The sequence below is a fragment of the Pogona vitticeps genome, chromosome 2 (genome assembly GCF_051106095.1).
Source record: "Pogona vitticeps strain Pit_001003342236 chromosome 2, PviZW2.1, whole genome shotgun sequence".
Lineage (NCBI taxonomy): Eukaryota > Metazoa > Chordata > Lepidosauria > Squamata > Agamidae > Pogona > Pogona vitticeps.
The window spans coordinates 178,644,350-178,664,534 of NC_135784.1; the positions used below are offsets into that span (position 1 = coordinate 178,644,350).

A 20,185-nucleotide genomic window follows, 5' to 3' on the forward strand; every position below is an offset into this window, starting at 1 on the left:
CTTTCATGCCTGACAAACATTCTTCTGGCTTTGATGAGGACAAAACTCTGGAGCAAATCAATGCTGAGCATTCCCTGCTTGGCGAAATGTTGTCAGAAGATAGAGAAATTGAAGAAGGTTATTTTAGGTCATCAGAGGAAAGAGTTCCCCCACCCCCACCCCCCCTTGACTGTTTGCCCTCTCCCTGTGACTAAGTCATAAAAAGTGGGAAATAATTGATACGCTGTGCCAGTCACACAGTTCTGCTTCTCAGGGCAGAATTTTTGAGGATGGGGCTGGATGGGTGCTGCAGCACAAAGAACATATCCTGCCTTTGCTGTACAGAAAGATACCCTACGTCACACTAAACAATCCTTCCCAGATATAACAAATCAGTCAGATTAACTGAGCATCCACTCCAATTAAACAAGATTAATTACAAGAGCTCCACCCCAACCTATCATGGAATGTTCTCAGTTACATAAGGACACAGAAGGGATGGTTAGTGCTGGGTTTCTTGCGTGAACACAAACAAATCAAGTTGCTTTGTGCATTGATCATTCTTTCTCTTCTTATGATGTACTTGAGGTCTTCAAAATGCAACGGCTGCCAGTGGGCATCCCTCTGGGTCTGTGCCTCCCAAGCTTCCACCAATGAACTAACACAAGGGGATGGGGGATATAAGCTGTAAGTGGATATAAGCTGACTGGAACAAAAGGAAGATGAGAAATGAGCAGTGCTTGAGATATGGAAGCTGTGTCTTATTCTCTGTCCCAAGTTTCCCAAGCCCCAAACAGCTTACAGAAACATTTTCCAGACTGATTCTTTTCATGTGCATTTAACTATGATCCTCATCCTCCCCAAAGAACCATGCCTGGGGATACTGGAATACATCTGGTCAAATGCATCTGGAAGAAACCATGTAGAGGCATGGGCTAGAAGGGCTTAGTTCAGCATCTCTCCCTTCTGTCCTTCCTCTCTTGCAAGTCCCCCTACCCAGACATAGAGAGATATGTTGGTACCAGGTTTGAAGCAAGACCTTGCTTGAACAATAATGGACACCTTCCTTCTGCACTGAGTTGCTGAAGGCACAGCTAGGTGTAGAAGGGCAGGATCCCATTATATATTCCATGTTTGGCCAGCGGCAGCAAGTGTTGCTCAGTTTGGAGCTCTGTGTGACTCCTCTCTGGGTTTTGGCCTGTGCTTTACAAGAGTTATTCATGACGCTGAACCTATATTGGTGGTAGCATTCAGCACCTTGGATAGTTCCAGTAAAGCACCAATTAAACAAAGAATGGATTCACAGTCCCACTGCCAAGCCCCAAAACTGGAATCACTACCAGCTGCTAGTGCCTCTGGCCAATTTAGAGGCTCCGTGCTGCCAGTCAAACACAGGGGAAATGCTGAAGATGGCTTTAGGGTATTCTGAATATGATTACTGTACTATCTAATCTAAAGTGGGTTTAAAGAAAACAGTTAGTTATAATGAGGAAGATCAGGGAAGGGTCTTGAATTTGTACATTAATAGCGAGGATGAGGAGAACAGATTGAGCAGGTGCATGAATCATGGCTACAGTCTTCCGAGCTATGGTGAGTATTTCTGTTTAAAGTACAGTTATTATGTCTACATTTACATGCACATGTATAAATTAACATATGCATATCTTATACAAAACTGCACCAATGCTTCTCCTCCTTTGTAGCAATGAACAAGTGACCACCCCAACTGACTGATGTCACATTGTAATACTAGGATAGCCGGGGTGATAGCTGTGGTACCTGCAATGACTCGAGAACATAGTGCTAGAAAAGACAGGGAAAAGTGGAAATAGGTTGAAATAAGGGGAGAGAAACAGTCTAGATGGAAAGAGGAAGCTGTCTTCCACACTGGCAATGGGATAGCATCTGCTACTACATCCAAGGGCAGCAAGCTAGTTTAGTGGGTGCTGGGTGGTGTTGTGGCACACACAGTTGTGTCCTTCAAAAGAAAGGAATGTGCAATAGGCTGCCCCGGCCTCTGCCACCTGAGACTGTTGCCTTACTATGCCTAACAGGAGGGCCAGCCCTGCGGCAGAACAAAGCTTCCAGATCTAATGTATGTCAAGCTGCCTACAGATTACAGCATAACTGTGACACGAGGGATGGTGTGATAACCTGACTTCTGCTGAATCCCACCCTCAATACCATTTCTGCTAGTTGTGCAGATAGTGCTCAAAGAAGTGGATGTTTTCTTGTGTTGACGTAATCAAACAATCGCAGTACAGAGATCTCTTCCCCATCCCTGCCCTCCAGATCTCTACATTAGACTTTCTAGCATGGACAGATTCTACGAACCAAACAGTAAGGATTGTGTCATTTAGGGACAGAGCCACTCCAGTTGCCTCCCCACCCACCCATGTTTCTGGCCATATATATTCATCACTTAGATACACTTATTCTTTTGTCCTAACTGATAGCATTCTTCACACTGAATGATTATTGTTAACAAACGTTTAAACAGTCCCGTAGACTCAATATGTGTGCCAAATGAAGACATCCCTTTGTTGCTATGTGCCTTCAAGTCCCTTCCAATGTATGGTGATCCTAATAGGGATTTCAAAGTACAGTGGGGTCTTGACTTGAGAACTTAATCCGTATTGGAAGGCGGTTCTCAAGTCAAAAAGTCTGTAAGTCAAGTCTCCATTGACCTAAAGTGCATTGAAAACCAATTAATCCCGTAACAGGCCGTTTTTGTTCCATTTTGGTTTTTTTCTGGTCTGTAAGTCAAATCTCAGTCTGTAAGTCAAACCTAAATTTTGCGGCCAGAGAAGTCTGTAACTCAAAAAGTCTGTAAGTCAAGCCGTCTGTAAGTCAAGGGTCCACTGTATGTGAAATATTTTAATGCTTTTATAGTACCTACACTCCTAATAAGTTTTCATGACAGAGCGGAGATTTGAACTCAAGTCTCCTGAGCTCTAGTCCAACACTCTATTCACTACCCCACCCTGGCTCTCAGAAATCTCTTTCCTTTCATTTCCAGAGGGAAATCATGATCCTATAATTTATAGGTATCTTATACGCAATAAAGCACTGAAATGTTTCTTATGAGCTGCACTGATATTATACGAAAGCATACAAAAGAACCATAGCAAACGTTCTTAAAATACACTATTGATTTTGTTTTCATACCTAATATATAAAAAATGTAACATGTCTTGACCCAGTTAAAATCTTGGCTTTTTCTCAGGTTCTCAGATCTAAAAAAATGACATATTAGATGTCGACAAAGACCAGGCATCAATAGGTTTGGGTTTTTTTGTTTTTTGTTTTAATCAGAGTATGCAGAAAAGGCAGAACAGGCATTGTCTGGTCGCTCTGGGACTAGCAATGGTGATAGGAAGGGGTATGGTGAGGGTGGCATCAAGAATGACAATGAGTGGGAAATACATGACTAGATTATTTAATACAAGGTTATATAAGGAAACAGGGAGAGAAAATGTCGGTGGGTGCTTAGTTACAGGGGCTAGCCCTCATTCTTGCACAGCTAAACAGAAGAATAGGCATTGAACAGTGGTTCTCCCTATTGGTCCTCCAGATGATTTGGATTTGAACTCCCAGAAGTCCCAGCCAGCTGGGAGATGAAATCCAAAACATCTGATGACAAAGATTGGAAATACTGTCCAAAAAATCTTTCTGGAGCTCCAGGAAAAAGCCGAGACTTGCTCATACAACAGGATCTTTCACCAGATAAAGTTAAATCGGACCAGCCATCCCCAATCTGCTGTCTTCCAGATGTGCTGGACTGCAATCTCCATTCTCCCCAGCCAGCAGGATCCAAGTCCTGTGCACAGTGGTGATTATGAGAATTGTGGTTTTATCCCTCAGAGCATGGGGCTGATGGAGGTTGAAGTACACCGTAAGTATAGATGCCCACTGACTGTTACAATTCCACACTACTGACACATCCCGGACTTGAACTATGAAGAATGAGAGGATCCCCACTGATTTGCAAGTGATATCAAGTGCCACAGAGTTTCACGATGAGGCTGTTGATGAGGAGGATGGCACACTGAAGAGAAACATGTTTACTAAATAGCAAGCACGAGGCACATTTGGAATAACTGAAGACATGGAGCTAGGCAACGCTGAGTATATGCCACGGATCAGTGTGAGTCAGTGGATGGATGAACTGAAACATAGGGGAGAAAACTTATGTATGGCTGGATAAGCGCAATTTATAAAAAATGAAATGTATACAACATCAAAAGGAGAGAACAGGAGAGTGTGTGCAAGGTCCCACTTGTACCTGAAGTTCAGCCCTGCAAGTGGCGATGAGCTGCCATTTGCACCCTTCTTCACCTTTGTCCAGGCCAACTAGAGTTGATGGGCCCTGGAGTTCAGCAATACCTGGAGAGCCACAACTACTCTAATCCACAAAACCAACCATTCTTAACCTGCCATCTTCCAGAAGGATTGGATGACAACTCCCATAATCATACAGCCAGCCAATTGAAGTCCAAAAGGTTTGGTGGTGGGCACCAAATTAGGCAAAGGTGATTTACACTCTCAAGACAATTGGTTGTTTTTACTGCAACCGTCTAGCATGGTGACTCCATCTGGGCTGGCAGGGATATTGGAGGAGTCCAGCTGGGTGTGCACATTTCTCCTCTCAGTCACACAACAGAAAATGTAAGGAAACAGCAGCCTATGTAAGATACTGAATCCGTACAAAAGTGAGTGTGATTCATGTAACCTTCTCCTCTTCGTTTACGGGGGGAAATTGTGTGAGTCTGGCCTCCATGTGGACTGTTGGCCTCACATATTATGGTGTGTGTAGAGACGTTGTTAGAAAGAGCACAATCTGCTCCCTTCCACCACAGAAACAAGTGTGCATGCCTGATAAATGTATGAAAGAGAGGGAGGGAGGAAGGTATCATGGGGCAGAATCCTATTGGTTAGTTACACTGGTATAAGTGCAATGGTATTGCTGCTAATTGATGGGTTGCTGCTTATCTCTCTTATTGTGCACCAACTCACAAGGCTGGTGTGCAGTGTGGGAATCCACCTATGTTAACTAGGGGCAATTCACCATTGCAATGTACATACTTACATGGGTATAACTTACCAGCAGGATTCTGGCCATATTTCAGTTTGCATGTATTCAACGTTTCAGGTTCAATCTGCATTTATCTCCAGGGAGGGTTGGAAAAACACCTCCAGCCTGAAGGTGCAGCGACTCCATATCAGTCAGTGCTGACAATATTAAGCTAGATGAACCCAAGGTCTGTTTTGGGATAAGGCAGCTTTCTAAGTGTTCATGTCCTATACTCCTAAGAAAGTAAAACACTACATTAGACTTTATGGTAGCCATTGGCAAACTGCTGCAAAGGATCCACTTTTTAAAAATGCTAGATTACTCTTTGTTTTACTTAATAGCAGATGCTATTTTCCTCTCTCTCCCCCCCAATTTCTCTGCCAATCTTTCTCATCTCCCTATCACATCCCACCTTAATTTCCCTCTCTTCTCCTCTCTCCCGCTTGCTTCCCAAAACATGACCTATGTGCCTTAGCGAGTTGAGTCTCCATGTGCCCTATACCTCAGCTGACAATTAGCTAGGCCAGTACCCTAACCCCACCCCTTCCATGAATATCTACCATATGCACCTGGGAAGCATGGCATAAAGGAGTATTGAACAATCTACTGACTTTCCAATTTTCCTTGACTCCCCTTCCCATCAGTCCCAGGCATCTCTGCCAGTGGTAAGGGTTGATAGAAGCAGATATTCATTCATATCTGGAGAGCCACAAATTCTAATCCCGGGCATAGAAGATTTGGCAGCCTTCCTCTGTTGCTTATTCTCAATGTAATATTGAGATGTATAATAGTTCCAGATAAGGAGGCTCCACTGAATCTCCATTACTACTGATTCATAGTCAGCACAGAGATGGCCTGGAGCAGCTTCATTAAGATGTAGAATGTTGCATATAATAAAACTGACTTTGACAATTTGCAGTGTTATGTATTCTCAGTTCTACTGTATGGCGCAGAATCATGGACTTTTAAGACATGCAGCTATGTATTTAAAAAAAGATAGAAGCATTCAAAATGTGGTTTTGCTAACATTTCCTGGACTGAACGCAAACAGTGAAGAAGCAGTAGAGAGAATAGACAATTATCAATGATCTTAACAGGTCACTGACTTTGCCCTGTTTTAAAAGCTCACCACATCCTTTGATACTAAACCCCAACGGGGAGCTGCCCATTGAAGGAAACAGGTCTTTAGCATCACACCCAATTTATTTAGGTGGCCAATGAAAGAAAGAGAGGAGGGGGAAGACAACGACCTTTGCTAGTGGGGGCGCCCCTGATCTGCCACCTGCTGCCGGCTGCTGCGGCCAAGATGCCCACGGTTCTTCTTTCCTCAGTTTCCCCTGCTGACTGTTCTGGCGTGGGGCAAGTCCACCCGCCCATCGCGCCCCGCAGAAGTCCTCCCCATCCTCATCGCCCCCACCGCCGCCTTTCCTTCTGTCAGTCTCAGCCCCCTCTTCCCCCCACCTTTTCTCGCGCGGCCATGCTGTCACTCAGTCCCTTCTCGGCCAATCAGGGACGACAAAAGGCAACCCCCCCCCCGGCAGCCTGTGGATCCCGCCCCCTCCCCTGCAGTTGCCTTGAAAAAAGCGAGAGGCGGAACGCGCCTTCCTTCCCATCCTGAGCAATGCGCCAAAGCAGAGCGCGGCGGAACCGGCGCAGGCTGGTGGTGCCCTTGGCGAGCTCCCGGCGGGCTGGCGGCGGCCGCCCCGGAGGGCCCAGCGCGGCCGCGGCCTCCGTCCGTCCTCTGCCCAGCCGGCCTTCCTCCTCCGCCTCCTCCTCTTTCAAGGTCTCTTCCACCGCCAGCCCGGTCCCTCTCCATTCTCTCTTTCGGCTGCCTCCATATTCGAGCCCCCGCACCCCTCCCCACCCCCACCCCCGCCATAGCCTGCCTTCCTCACAACAGCCACCCCGCCCTGGCAAGGAGCCGATGGGCTGGCGGTGTCCGCTCCAACCCGCACCGCTCGGGACGCGATGCGAAGGAGGGAGGACGAGGCACCATCCAGGGGCCCAGGGACCGCGACAGGAGAGCGCCCCGGGCCCGAGGCAGCGAGCCTGGCCTCCTGCCCACCAGCTGTGAGGGCAAAGGGACGCCCCCCCCCTCCGCTCCCCTTCTGGCCCGGGTCCTTCGGTTCCCATAGCCAAGATCGGGACAGAAACCGGGGCTGCTGGATATAACCTCTCTGATCCGATCCAGCCCAGCCCAAGGGCCATTACATTCTGACCTGATGTCCGCTTGATTTTCTTTCTAATCCCTCGCTCGGCCCAGGTGACTCCCCCGGCCGTTCCCTTGCAGGCCTTTCTTAAGCCACTAAAAGCGTGCAGGTCCCTCTCCATTCTCTATTTCGGTCCATCGCTCCCTTTCGCCCTCTGGATCCCCTTCCTCTTCATCTCCATCCTCCACCTTAAGCCAGCCAGCCAGCCAGCCATCCGTTTCTCTCCCTTCCTTTTTCGAACAGTTTGCCCCTTCCTTTTATCCTCTCTTCTTCCTCTGATGTTTACGCATCCCTGTTCAGAGACCACGGCCCGCCCCGCTTGAATCGGCTGTCAAGAGTCCCAGCGATGCCGGAGAGATTCTTTCACACGCGCGCACGCGCGCCACATTCACACGTTCTTCTTCTCCACCTCGTCTTCCATTAAACTAATCAAGAGGTGGGGAGGGGGAGAGGAGGAGGAGGAGGAGGAGGAGAAGCCCTCATACGGTAACAAGAATGGTGGGGGAGGCTTCGAGCTGTCAGCAGCTAACTCTCTAGCTAGCTTTCCAGCCTAGTCCTGCCCCCGTTTCATGCAGGTGCATCGCTGCAGTGGGTGGGAGGGTGGGAAGGAGGGAGGGAAGGAGATCCCTATTGGGTTTGAAAGACGCCCCCGTCCGCCCACCCATTCCTCCTTTGCTGATCTATCCAGGTACGTCACCGGCGCTCCCTCCACTCGCTCTCCCTTCGCTTGAGCGCGAGCGAGCGCGCGCACAGGCGCACACGCACACCCTTATATACGCTCACACCAGGAATACGTCGCTGTCACCTTGAGATGCCGGCAGGCAGGCGTTGCAAGGTGCATGGAGAAAGAAATTCACTCCAAATCGAAAACGGAGGAGGAGAGGACGCGGGCAAAAGGGATGGGAGTGAGGAGGAGGAGGGTCGCAAAAGGGCTTGACTCCTCCATCCACAATTTGCCAGCCTCCCTCCATCCCACCATGCCCGCATACCAATGATCGACCTAGGTTTCAGTGGCTTTTGAATTCTGCGTCCTCCAGGTCTCCCACGAAACGCCTCCCACTCCCTTACCCCCAATCACAGGGCGCAGGCAAGCGGAAAAAGGCATCTGAAGATGGCAAGTCAAGCCCATTCGATTCCCACCGAGCATCCCTTTCTGCAGTGACTTTATCCACACGCCATCCCAACCGCATTCCGCTCCCCACCCCCGCTCCGCCTTACATCTCTGCATTACCTACGAAGGAGGCTTCCCGGATTCCCTCCTCTGGAGCACTGAGCCGGGAGGAGGAGGGGGGTGTCTCTCATCCCGCCTCCACCAAGCTCTACGATTTTTTTACCTCTTTCTTTGGCAAAGAGAAAATTTTTTAAAAAAACGTTTCTTCCTCCCCTTCCCGGCATCAGGTACGTTCCCCACCCAAAATAGAGAGAGAGAGAGTGATTCCCCGTGAAGAGGTACTCACCAGGCCATGCTACAACCGAGAAGAGACTGGAGTGGCGGGGAAGAAGGCAGGCGCAAAGTGGACGGGAGGAGATCGGAATCCGCTGCGCGGAGAAGAGAAGATGAGGCGTGCGAGGCGGAATTGAGGGCTTCTCTCTCTCTCTCTCTCACTTGGCCCGGATCCAGTCGAGAGGAGGGGAAAAGGGCGGAGAACTTTTTTTTTTTTTTAAAAAAAATGCCGGCCTAATGTGCCCCTTCAGGAGGGGAATCGGAGGGACTGGGGGGCAGGGCAAGGGTGGGGGGGCAGCCAGTAGTCTACAGCCCCGGGGATGCTGCGGCTGACATCGCCGCGGCTACATCCTGCAAGGATGGAGAAGGCTCGCCGAGCGCTGGACCAGCTGCAAATCTCAGCAGAGAGGGGAGGGGGGAGGCAGAGGGAGGAGGAGGAGAAACGCGGCGGGGCAGGTGGGTGGGGGGAGATGTGAAAGGAGGGAGAGAGCCAATCGCAGATCTCAGCCTTCACCCCCCCCTCCGCCTCACCTCAACCAGCCATCCCTCCGGCTCCTCCTCTCCCCCCCCCGCCCGCGACCTCCCCGAATGAAGAGACACCTATGAGTCTAATCGATGGAACTCACTCACGGTGGCTCCCCCCCTCCCCGGTCGGAGAGTTGGTACGTTCCAAGCGGCCGCTCCATCGCGCATGGAATGGATGCAGCGATGGAAGAGAGGACGGTCGCGCTCGGCCGGGAGGGTACCTGGCCCTAGAGCATCCCAGCCATATAGGCACGCGGTCATTGCTCAGGCAGGCAGGCAGGCAGCCAGCCCTGGATACGTAAGAAGGGGTGGCCGTGGTGGGGATGATGGCGGCGACGGCTTGGGCTTTTCCCTACATATGGGACGCTTGTGCAGGATGAGAGGTATGGAAGACGGTGGGGGTGGGGGCAAATATAGGGTTAGGAAACCAAGGGTGACCAAAAACGTGAGCTTGGCATGTCTATATCCCTCTTTAAAAAAATCTCCCCTACTTGTGTTTTAAATGGTCCTTGATCCCTGTCTGGAAACTAACAAGAGGGCAGCCTTTTTAGTGTTCTTCACTTGCTCACCCACCAAAAAGAGATAAAGAGAATTGAAAATCTTGTGGCACCACAGAAATTCACAGATATACTTAAGCATGGGTGGACTAGAGTCCACTTAAATTGCGCACTACATGTCCTCCTTTTCTAGCTGGGTATAGCAAAAGATGAATGAAGAGTGGAGAGCAAAAGGCTTCAACACACAAGGTAAAAGCAGAGATATTTTCTCTCTCTTCCTCCCAGCATCTTTTATAAATTCTGTTTTTAAAGGCTATACTGTATATTATCTCTGTAAATCTCACAACCATCTTGCAAGGAAGGCCAGGATGATTATCCAAAATGGTGGACAATAATGAGGACTGAGAGGACAGCCTGAGGCTGCCTGGGGAGTTCATGGCTCAAATAAATGTTGAGTCAGAGATCAGCTTAGCTCTTTCCTGATGCTGTTTTATGCAAACTGCTTTCTACAAAGGCCTGGACTCACTTGTGGTGGCCTTTCACACAAGTTGTACGGCGGATCCTTGGCACAACCTAAGCCCCCTAAACTTCATTTTGTCTCACAACAGCCTGGAAAGGAAAAGGTTGAGTAGAAAGATCAGGGAGCTTGATAGCTGTGTGTGAATTTGAATCTGGAACCCTGGTCATCCAAGGGCTAAATCACTGAGTAGGTGCAATTTAATTATTAGTACACCTGACTGGGACTTCTGAAATCCAGCTTCAAGTCCCCTCTGAGCCATGAAACTCTCTCAACCCAACCTACCACTCACAGGATTATTATGAGGCTAGAGTGGGGAGGAAGAAAGCTGTGTGTGCTGCCTTGAGCTTGCAGGAGGAGATGCAAGGTGTAAATATACTAAATGCATGCATCCTCGGCACCCCAGTGGCATCTGTTGATACAGAAGGCAAGGGAGAACCACAAACAGCATTTTTTTTTTGGTACACAGGGCAATTGGCACCATCTCTTAACCACTCTGCCCTGATGTGTAAGCCCGACCACAAGAAAAAGGAGAGAATGTGGTGCCCCGCCATAGAAGGTTTATGCTTTAAAAAAAGAAAGAAGGGAAAGCGAATAGGACCAGGAGGTGTTGCCATTTATTTTCCTAACATCCATCAGTAGATTCACCTCTTAAATTTCACCACCCTCTCTACATTTTGGTGCCCTCGAGCAAAGCCCCATTGAGTCTGCCCTTCTTTTGGTGGCCCCATGCAGTCAAGACAGGATTATTGTAACTGAGCGTGGCAGCTGTGCAATGCATTAAAAACAAAAACAAAAGCCCTGCCCTTATTAGCATTACTGTAATGAAATAATAGATCTCTCTCTCTCTCTCTTCTCCTCTCTTGCATTTGCACCTTATGTATTTCAACAAGGTACTATTGCCTCTCCTGATATGCGTTTCCAGATATTTTTGACTATACGTCCAACCTTGAATGTCAGCCAAGATGGCAGAGGAGGCAGGGACTTGTAGACCAATGGGTTCTGCAGACCCAAGTCTGTGAACAGCAGGATGATCATCTTTCACTCCTGTTGCTCATGTAGCACCACAACTTTGATGGCAATCTCCAGCAGGACAACAATAGATCAACTGCGGGGGAGGGGAAGATGTTGTTGGATTCTAACTCCCATCAGCCCCATACAATAGGAGGAATAATGGGGGTTGTAGCTGAACAATTTCTAGAGGGCCATAAATCCTATTACCCCTGCTGTGACCCCTCCCTATTCTCCAGTCATATATTTGTTCAGTTTCTACACCACCCATCCAGTGAAAGGCCACTGCCCTGGATAACAGCAAAGTTAAAAATCCAACCACCTTACCAACTAAGAAACTGTAAAATTAGATGTCAATACAACAACAAAACAATAAAGGACAGTGACCATAATGTGACAATGACAGAGGTAGATGATACAAATGAGGGTCAACAGAAAACTACCGAAGGGGAAGAATATAATTCAAGACTTCTTTAAAAAACTCTGCCTTAACTAGCTTGCAAAAGGCCTGCAAGGACTCAGATGGGAGTGAGCTGTACAAAGAGGAACCCACTGCTGAGAAGACCTGTTTCCTAGTTAATACTTTCTGGGCCTTCTCCTTATTTTGCAAGGTTCCCCTCCATTTGGCACTGATTAGACCTCATCTTGAGTTCTGCATTCACTCCTGGACAATGCGCTTTAAGAAGGATGCTGGCAAATTAGAACAAGTTCAGAGGAGAGCAACAAGGATAGGGAACTGGAAACCAAGCTCTATGAGATAAGAATGAAAGAACTGGTCAAGTTTCACCTTGAAGAAAGAAGACTGAGGGGAGATAGGATAACCCTCTTCAAATATTGAAAGGCTGTCATATAGAAGAGGGGTAGGATGTGTTCTCAGTCATTCCAGAGTGCAGGAAACATAATAATGGGCTCAATTTACAAGAAACCAGATTTTAATTGAATATCAGGAAAACTTCCTAACTGTTAGAGCAGTACAACAATGGAACCAGTTACCTTGGGAAGTGGTGAGACCTCCAACACTAGAAACATTCAAGGGACAATCATCTGTCAGATATAGTTTGATTTTGATTCTCAAACTGAGCAGGGGTTTGGGCTGAATGGCCTTATATGCCCCTCCCAACTTCATCATTCTATAATTCTATTACTTTTTTTGTTTTTCTCCCCACACTTTGTCCAAATGCTTAACAGCTCAGTAAACACAACACACATGCTAAACATTTTAAAACCCAATGAAACTGCTAAGTCACCAAAAGTATTTATAAGTATTCCTGCAGCCCAAAGCTTAGACATGTATTCTGCATAATTGAGTTTCCATACTTTGATGTCTGAAGAAACCTGATCAATTTTTTTTAAATCACTGATCCTATTTTGGGTATTTAGTAGCACATAGACACACATATCCTTAGTTTAACCTGGACAGGCAAATATCTACAATAGGATAGAAAATGAAATTTGAAAGACTGTTTGAGTATTATGTAGAATACTGGTTTGGTGGGATGCAGAATTTTATAACAAACATTGTTACTCCAAGCTCCAGTTGTCTGAGGAATACAATTTTCTGGTTTTAATTTGAAGGCTGTAGCCATACTAATGCTAATCTAGCTACTAGATCCTCTTACCAAGGAATCCTGGAAAATATAGCTCAGTGAGGAGAGCCAATGCATTCTGACACAAAGTTCTAGCACCATCAGTAATAACTGTCATTCTCAGGTATTGGAGGGGAAGGGAACTATAATAGTAAACTGATAAAAGATGCATATTTCAAGAAGTCAGTATTTGGCATACTAGAAACTCCAGCCAGTATCCTGTTGGTGTTACCAACCATGCAAGAGCAATTGCAGCGTCCATCATTTTGAAATCTGCTAATTGTGCACTTGATTGTGCCCTGGCTCTGCAATGGATCATGCAACGGACAGATCCCAAAACACAAAAATGGGATGCACGATTGATTTTATTACATTTGCAGTCAACTTGAACAAGATCTTGGCCTTCATTTCCCTGCTTTTCATATTAGACATTGCTACATCTATATGCTTTACATTTCATTACGCTTAGGTTCCCCTTGACAATTTTTGTCCAGTCGTGTTCGACTCTAGGGGGAGGTGCTCATCTCCGTTTCCAAGCCATAGAGCCAGCGTTTGTCCGAAGACAATCTTCCGTGGTCACATGGCCAGTGCGACTTAGACACGGAACGCTGTTACCTTCCCACCGAGATGGTCCCTATTTATCTACTCGCATTTACATGCTTTCGAACTGCTAGGTTGGCAGGAGCTGGGACAAGCGATGGGAGCTCACTCCGTCGCATGGATTCGATCTTACGACTGCTGGTCTTCTGACCCTGCAGCACAGGATTCTGCGGTTTAGCCCGCAGCGCCACCACGTCCCTTTCATTACGCTTATGGAATAATAATAAAAAGAAACCTCAGCTTGCTTTCTAAAACAGACTTTGTGGGTCTCACCACTGGGAAGTCTCTGATGGCAGAGCAGCTACTACAGAGAAGGCCCTACTTTCTGAGAGATGTCTTGCAAGCTTAACAGAAATGCTGACCTGCAGGAAGAAAGATAAGTTCCTTTTATTGAGTGCAGCTCTCAGAACCTCTTGGATAGCACAGCCACCCCCAATCCCTCAAATTTCACAACTTTTACATCTAAAGAAAAGTTCTGGTGGACTCAAAGAGCTCACCTAGCTTGTAACTTTTCTATGGTCCAATAGAAGCATAATTTGGCTGATAATTCTAGCATCTGAAAAAGGTTACCCTTCTCCTCCAACTCTGGGAATTGTACTCTAAAATGGTAACTTAACAACAACAATTTGGGATTAAATTGTTTTGTAAAGTCTGGGCTCTGACTTGTAAGCAGAAAGGCAGACTAATGGTCTGCATGTCGTGGGTGGGTAGATAGGTAGGTAGGTGGGTGGGTGGGTGGGTAGATAGGTGGGTGGATAGGTAGTAGCTGCGTTGTCTCTCCTTCCAGATAGCTTGGCAAGTGGTCAAACAGGAGTGCTTCCCCAAATCCCCAAAGCCTGATGATTTTTTAATTTTTTTTTTTTGCCTTGCCAGAAAGGTTCTTCTGACCAAAGCTATCAGCTAATGGGTCCTGTTGGCCAGCTGGCAGGGCAAGCATGATGCCAGCTCCAAGAGCCCACAATCAGCAGCACTCACGCTATGAATAATAGATGTCCTCTGGTTTCCGCTCTTTGGTGTTCCCAGCTGGTAGCAGGGACCACGTTGATCTTCTCGGGCATTTTCCAGCAACTGCAACAGGGACCAGAAAAGGCAGCTGAAAAACAAAAGTCCAAAAGTAGACCAGTTTGTGTGTAAAGCAAAGTGTTCTGCTCATATACTGCCCCATAGTGCTTAACATACTCTCTGGGTAGTTTACAATTTCATTCTGCAGACGACACATTGCTCATGTATAGGAAGGGGAGAGGGTTTGTCAAAGGCCCTGTCAGTGGGACTTTCTCTTAAGTATCCACAAGTGCCTCAGAATGGCACAAGAAGGGCCTCGAACTAGGATTGGGGTGCCTGTGGGGAAGACACAGCTTTCCTGAGAGCTCTCATTCCCAAGCACATATGTACAAATAAAGGTACTGTATGTAATCCTCCAGATTTTGCCTGCTTGTGTTTCTTAGTCTGAGGTTTTCTTGGCTGACTTGAAGCTCTCAGTTTCTTAAAGAGGAGTGCAATATTTTGAACATTTCTCAAAGAACATATCTTGTGCTTTCCTTGAAGGAAAATGCACTTTATAGAAGCCTTGTGGTGACTGAATACATTTTTTAAAAAACCAAACACATCTGAAGGCAAATAACCACTGTGCACCTTTATTACTCAGCCTGCTGTGCTTCCCCCTTTGCTGATATCCTAGCAACAGGCCTCACAAAAGTTAGTGGTAGGGGGCAGCTTGGAATTTCAGCATGAGGGGTGTGTGTGTGTGTGTGTGTGTGTGTGTGTCAATGTAATTTTGAAAGGTTTATAAGAGCACGCCTTCAAGAAGCACTGCTGTGAATCACGCTACCAAAGACTCTTCTTACCAGACCTCATATGATTTGGGCTCCAAATTGGGTTTTCCCCTGTCTACTTTTCTCCTGGTCAATTTGCAAACTGGAAGATCAGATGCTCAAAATCTGAAAATTGCCTATCAAGCCCTCTTCTGCTCTCTCTCTCTCTCTCTCTCTCTCTCTCTCTCTCTCTCTCTCTCTCTCTCTCTCTCTCTCTCTCTCTCTCTCTCTCTCTCTCTCTCTCTCTCTCTCACACACACACACACACACACACACACACACACACACACACACACACACATTCAGTCACATTGACAAAGTGGGCTGCTCTGCTCCAGTTGCAGGTGGGCAGAGAAAATGAGAAAGGGAGTGGCTTTGGGGTTAAGGGGTTGGATGGGTAGGAGTAAGATCCCACACACACACACACACACACACTTCTTTCGCATTATGTCTCCCTGCCCCTTCTGGCTGCCATCGGCTCATCAAGGGCCAGTACTTATGCCGAATTCATTTCAGAGCTTCAGTCTGTTCAGAGAATGAGGAGTCATGCCAGCACAATCCTGGTGACTCAAAGCACAAGAGAAAACCGTGGAACAAAAGGAGAAAGACTGCTTAGAGCAAAACCCTTCCCTCCTCAGTCATGTCTTATATAGCTCAGTGACTTAGGTCCAGAGGTTGGAAGTTCAGTTCCCTACTGTGCCTCCTTGATAAGGGGCTGGACTTGATGATCCACAGAGTCCTGTCCAGCTCTGCAGTGCAAAGGTGGTGATGGTTTTTGTTGTTGTTGTTGTTGTTCCTTGAAGGTTGGGTTCATGTTAACAAATATATGGACGTAAGAAGGAGTCTGCTGTATCAGACCAAAGGCCTATCTAGACTCTAGGGCAGCTGTCCTGTTTCCAACACTAGACAGCAGCCAGAGTCCTCTCAGAAGCGTAGAATCAGGGCTTTAAAACAACTGCCTTCCCCACAGGTACATGGATTTGAATTTAACTTTTAGCGACTATGGTGCGGATTGATCTTTTCTCTACAAATCTGTTCTATGCTTACAGAAATCTATTCAAGCTTGGATTTTGCCGGATCTCTCCCCAGGAGAAGTCTATAATTTCTCTTGCCTTTTCACACTCCATTCCAACCCTCAAGAGAACTAGCACCTCTTCTCCCCACAACAGAGGCAGTTGGTAGCCATCGGAAGTGGTGGGGGAGGGTGGCCAACAGAGGGCAAGCCAAAGTCAGCAGCTTTAACTCAGTCTGGTTTTCTCCCATCACCCCTCTCTATGAGGCTGCAATTAAACCTCTTAGCATTTAGTACCTAACTGAAGCAAAGAATCTTCTGTCTTGTTTGTTGATTCTCACGTGCCATAACAGAGAATCCTCAACTGCTGCCATGATGACAATGCCTGAACTTGTGAATTTGACTCTGGAGCCTTTCATCTCACAGAGTCCACCAGACACATCTTGGCAATGATGAAAAAGCTGCTCCATTCAATTTGCTTGTGAAATATAAAAGGGGAAAAACGTGATGTCCCTGACAGTTATAACTGAGGGACCTTTCACATGCTCAGACATGGGTTCCTGTGTGGCGCCTCACTCAGAACATTCTAGAGCTGAGCAGGGTTTTGGCGGGAACCCTCCCTGCCCCACTGCACATGCTCCAAAGTTGTGTCTCTCCTTCAGTTCTCACTGCTATAGTGGAAGAACAGAGATGGGAACATTGGTGTTTTATTTTGACTACAGCCCCCAGAATCCCATAGTCAGCATGTCTACTACTTGCCGTGGGATTCTGGGAAATGTAGTCCAAAAAAAGCAGTGCTTCCCATTTCAGAGAGAGATCAGATATGGCCTGGAAAGTGGGTTAAATGAGTACACAGATGATGATTCAAAGATCTACACACTTTCTTTCTATTACATGATCATAGTTTGACAGTGGCGCTGTGGGTTAAACCACAGAAGCCTCTGTGTTGCAGGGTCAGAAGACCAGCAGTCGTAAGATTGAATCCACGCGACGGAGTGAGCTCCCGTCGCTTTGTCCCAGCTCCTTGCCAACCTAGCAGTTCGAAAGCATGTAAATGCGAGTAGATATACTGTATAGGTACCAGAATTCTACCTGTGTCACCAAACTACAAGTCCCAGCAATCTGTGGGAATCATGACAGTTCAAGTGGCAGTAAGCTGCTGTAGCTCTGCAATACGAGATACACTTACTAGCAATCTGCCTTCCTTCTTTGTGGTCTCTGTAACTGACACATATTGCTGTCACTTGAGCAATATTGAAGTATCAAAGCTTAATCATGTTGTGGCAGCTTGGTACCAAAATTTAACAATGATGTAAATAAAGTGTGTAATCTCAATTCCAGTGAGCTAGTGCTATATGTCAGTATGTGTTCTCCAAGGCCTATTATTTGGTCAAATAGGTGCAAATATCTTTGTTTATCTTTGGTGTGAGGGAAGAGTAATACCAGAACATATACACAAGTTGCATTTTGATTCAAGTTGCTGTAACTTCCTTGACTGTATCGGTCAGAACCCAGCATTGTTCTGTTCTGAATGCTTCATCAGGCAAGCAACATGAAATGTGTATTTATAGAACTATTATGAAAGCCAGCATGGTGTAGTGGAGAAAGGAAAATTCAGGAGAATCAGGTTCAAATCCCTGCATTGCCATGTAAACTCACTGTGGGTGGAGCTGATAAATGACTCCTTGGATATCAAACATACTTTGAAAACCCTTTTAGGGTCACCATAGGTCAGAAGTGACCTGACAGCACATGACAACACAGCAGATGTTATATGGAACTATTATGTAATTTGGCACCTGTTTATTTTATTTTGTTCTAAGCAATTTGGTGGGTGTGATCCAGATCTCCCCTCACTGCATATGGAGGGTAGTCTAGGGATCATTGGATTTCAAGGGGAAGCAGCTGAGAATGAAGGTGCAAAGGGAGAAAGTTAGAAATAAATCACACTCCCCTGTCTGGGCTCCCCTTCACTGTCGCACTCACTTAGCTCTTGTCCTACTTAGGGCCAACCTATACATTAAGAGAGTTCTTAGAAGAGGGGATACCTACATTGGGAATTGTCTCAGGTGGGCGGAGCAGGTCATGCAACATGTCGTTTGCCGATTAGCTTGCTTCATTGTGTGACTGGCTATTGAGGGGAGACAACAGGTCATGGAATTGGTTGGGGGTGTATCATTCCTGTTGTTTTAAACATATTGACCATAGCCATCCCAATCTGTTTAAGAAAGCCTTTTAACAAAAATGTGATCATTTGTGCAATACTGTGCAATGAGCCTCACTCTGTGCTTTCAGAGGTGGGTTCTACGGGGCTGGTTCTAGGCAGAACTGGGCCGAAATGGCTTGGGCCTAGCCAAAAATAGCACCATATAATCTGGAAAAAAAATAAAGATGTAAATGCTGAAGTATGAAATAGCACCTTATAAAGTAGCTTCAGTGTGGGAGGCTGTACTCTTCCTTTTATTCATATGTGGTGTAGTGGATAATGTTTTATTGCAGAGCTCAGAAATGTTGCTGTTCTCTCTGCAGTGCCTCAAATTGTGTTATCACTGGCTAGGCTGATGATAGGATTTCTGGGAGTTCTAGGCCAAAGACGTTCCCAAGCTCTGCAGTACTGGATGTGGAGAATCTGTTCTCCATTCTCTTTTCAACCACAAAGCACTGGGGGGCAAGGTGATTTGGGGAAACTTTCCAGTTCCCTCAAGCTATCCTACCCCTCAGGGCTGTTGTGAAGACAAAAACTGATCTAAATCCAGATAGGCCTGCTGGAGCTCTTATAGAGGGTAGGTGAAGATACAAAGATGTGATAAATAAATGATGATGATGATGAAGTACTCAGAATGCTACTGCAGTGTTCAGAGAATAAAAAATGGCCAGAGCCTTGCCAGGATGGAGGTTATTATCATCTAATAGCCTCAGAAGAAGGGAGAGGATAGAGAAGAGGGAAAATAGGAGTTTGGAGACACTGACAAACACTTTACGCTGGGGTGGGCAACAAGAAGTCCATGGACTGAGGTGGAGCCCTCTTGGATCCAAAAACATTATCCATAACTCAAGGATCCACCAGAACGCACACATCTTCTATGGAAATATATATATTTAGATCTCTCTCTCTCTCTCGCCTCACTCCCCCCGCCAGCACCTGACATGGGCACAGGGGTCATGACTGGACCACACAGAGGAAGAGTTGACCCCTGAATGCTTGGACCATGAGCAGGGACACAGGAGCTTCTAGCAGCATGGTCCCTTACAAGTGTCAGGATCTTACCAGCAAAAATCAGTTCAATGGCTGAGGAGTTTCTTGGGAAAGACAGTCTGATCCACACCTGGCAAACAACATAAAAAGACACTCCAAACTATATGATGGATGTCAACATCTTCCCCTCGTTAATTAATTGTCTTCTGGGAGAAACATTCAGTTCTCATGCTTTCCTCCAGCACCACATTCTGGTGCCAACTGTTGTGACGTGCTTGCAAGATGACTCAAATTTGTCACCATAAATCCTTTAATTTCTCAATCAAGAATATTTTGCTTCTCGGTTAGAAATCACACACTGACCCATTACAAGCTTCCAGATGAAGAACAGTAGAGATGTGCATAAGGGAAGAGATCAGGCCCACACCATGTGAGAGGACATATCCTGCTGGGTCAAGATTAAGAACAAATATAGCTAAGAAATGCCAACTGTACACTGTTAGAGCCGTAAGATTTTGCTGGAAATCCCACTATGACAAATCTGAAATATATACCAGGGCACATTTTGCTGGAGCACTGGAAGGCACTTCTCTCCCTCAGAACTGGGCAGAGCATACAAAGTGGCTGGTCTTGAAGCTTTGGAAGCTTGTCTTGAAGCATGGCAGATGTCTGAATGGGTCCTGTATCATGGGTGTATTTCCTCCTTTAGAAAATACAAGATGG

The 20,185-nt window shown here is 46.5% G+C and overlaps 1 protein-coding gene and 1 long non-coding RNA gene across 7 annotated transcripts in view; one reads left to right on the plus strand and one right to left on the minus strand.

The window, feature by feature from the left end:
* Nucleotides 1-9,125, minus strand: part of ATP2B3 (ATPase plasma membrane Ca2+ transporting 3) — a 136,189-nt gene extending 127,064 nt beyond the window's left edge. For all 6 annotated transcript variants that reach the window (XM_072991428.2, XM_072991430.2, XM_072991427.2 and 3 more), the window contains exon 1: nt 8,721-9,125. The gene's annotated coding sequence lies outside the window, so the exon portion shown is untranslated. The remainder of the gene's footprint in view (nt 1-8,720) is intronic.
* Nucleotides 9,126-9,332: 207 nt separating this feature from the next.
* On the plus strand, nt 9,333-15,565 carry LOC144587105 (uncharacterized). Its single transcript, XR_013542280.1, has 2 exons — nt 9,333-9,615; nt 14,317-15,565. It is a non-coding gene; the product is annotated as an uncharacterized LOC144587105 (long non-coding RNA).
* The last annotated feature ends 4,620 nt before the right edge of the window (nt 15,566-20,185 follow it).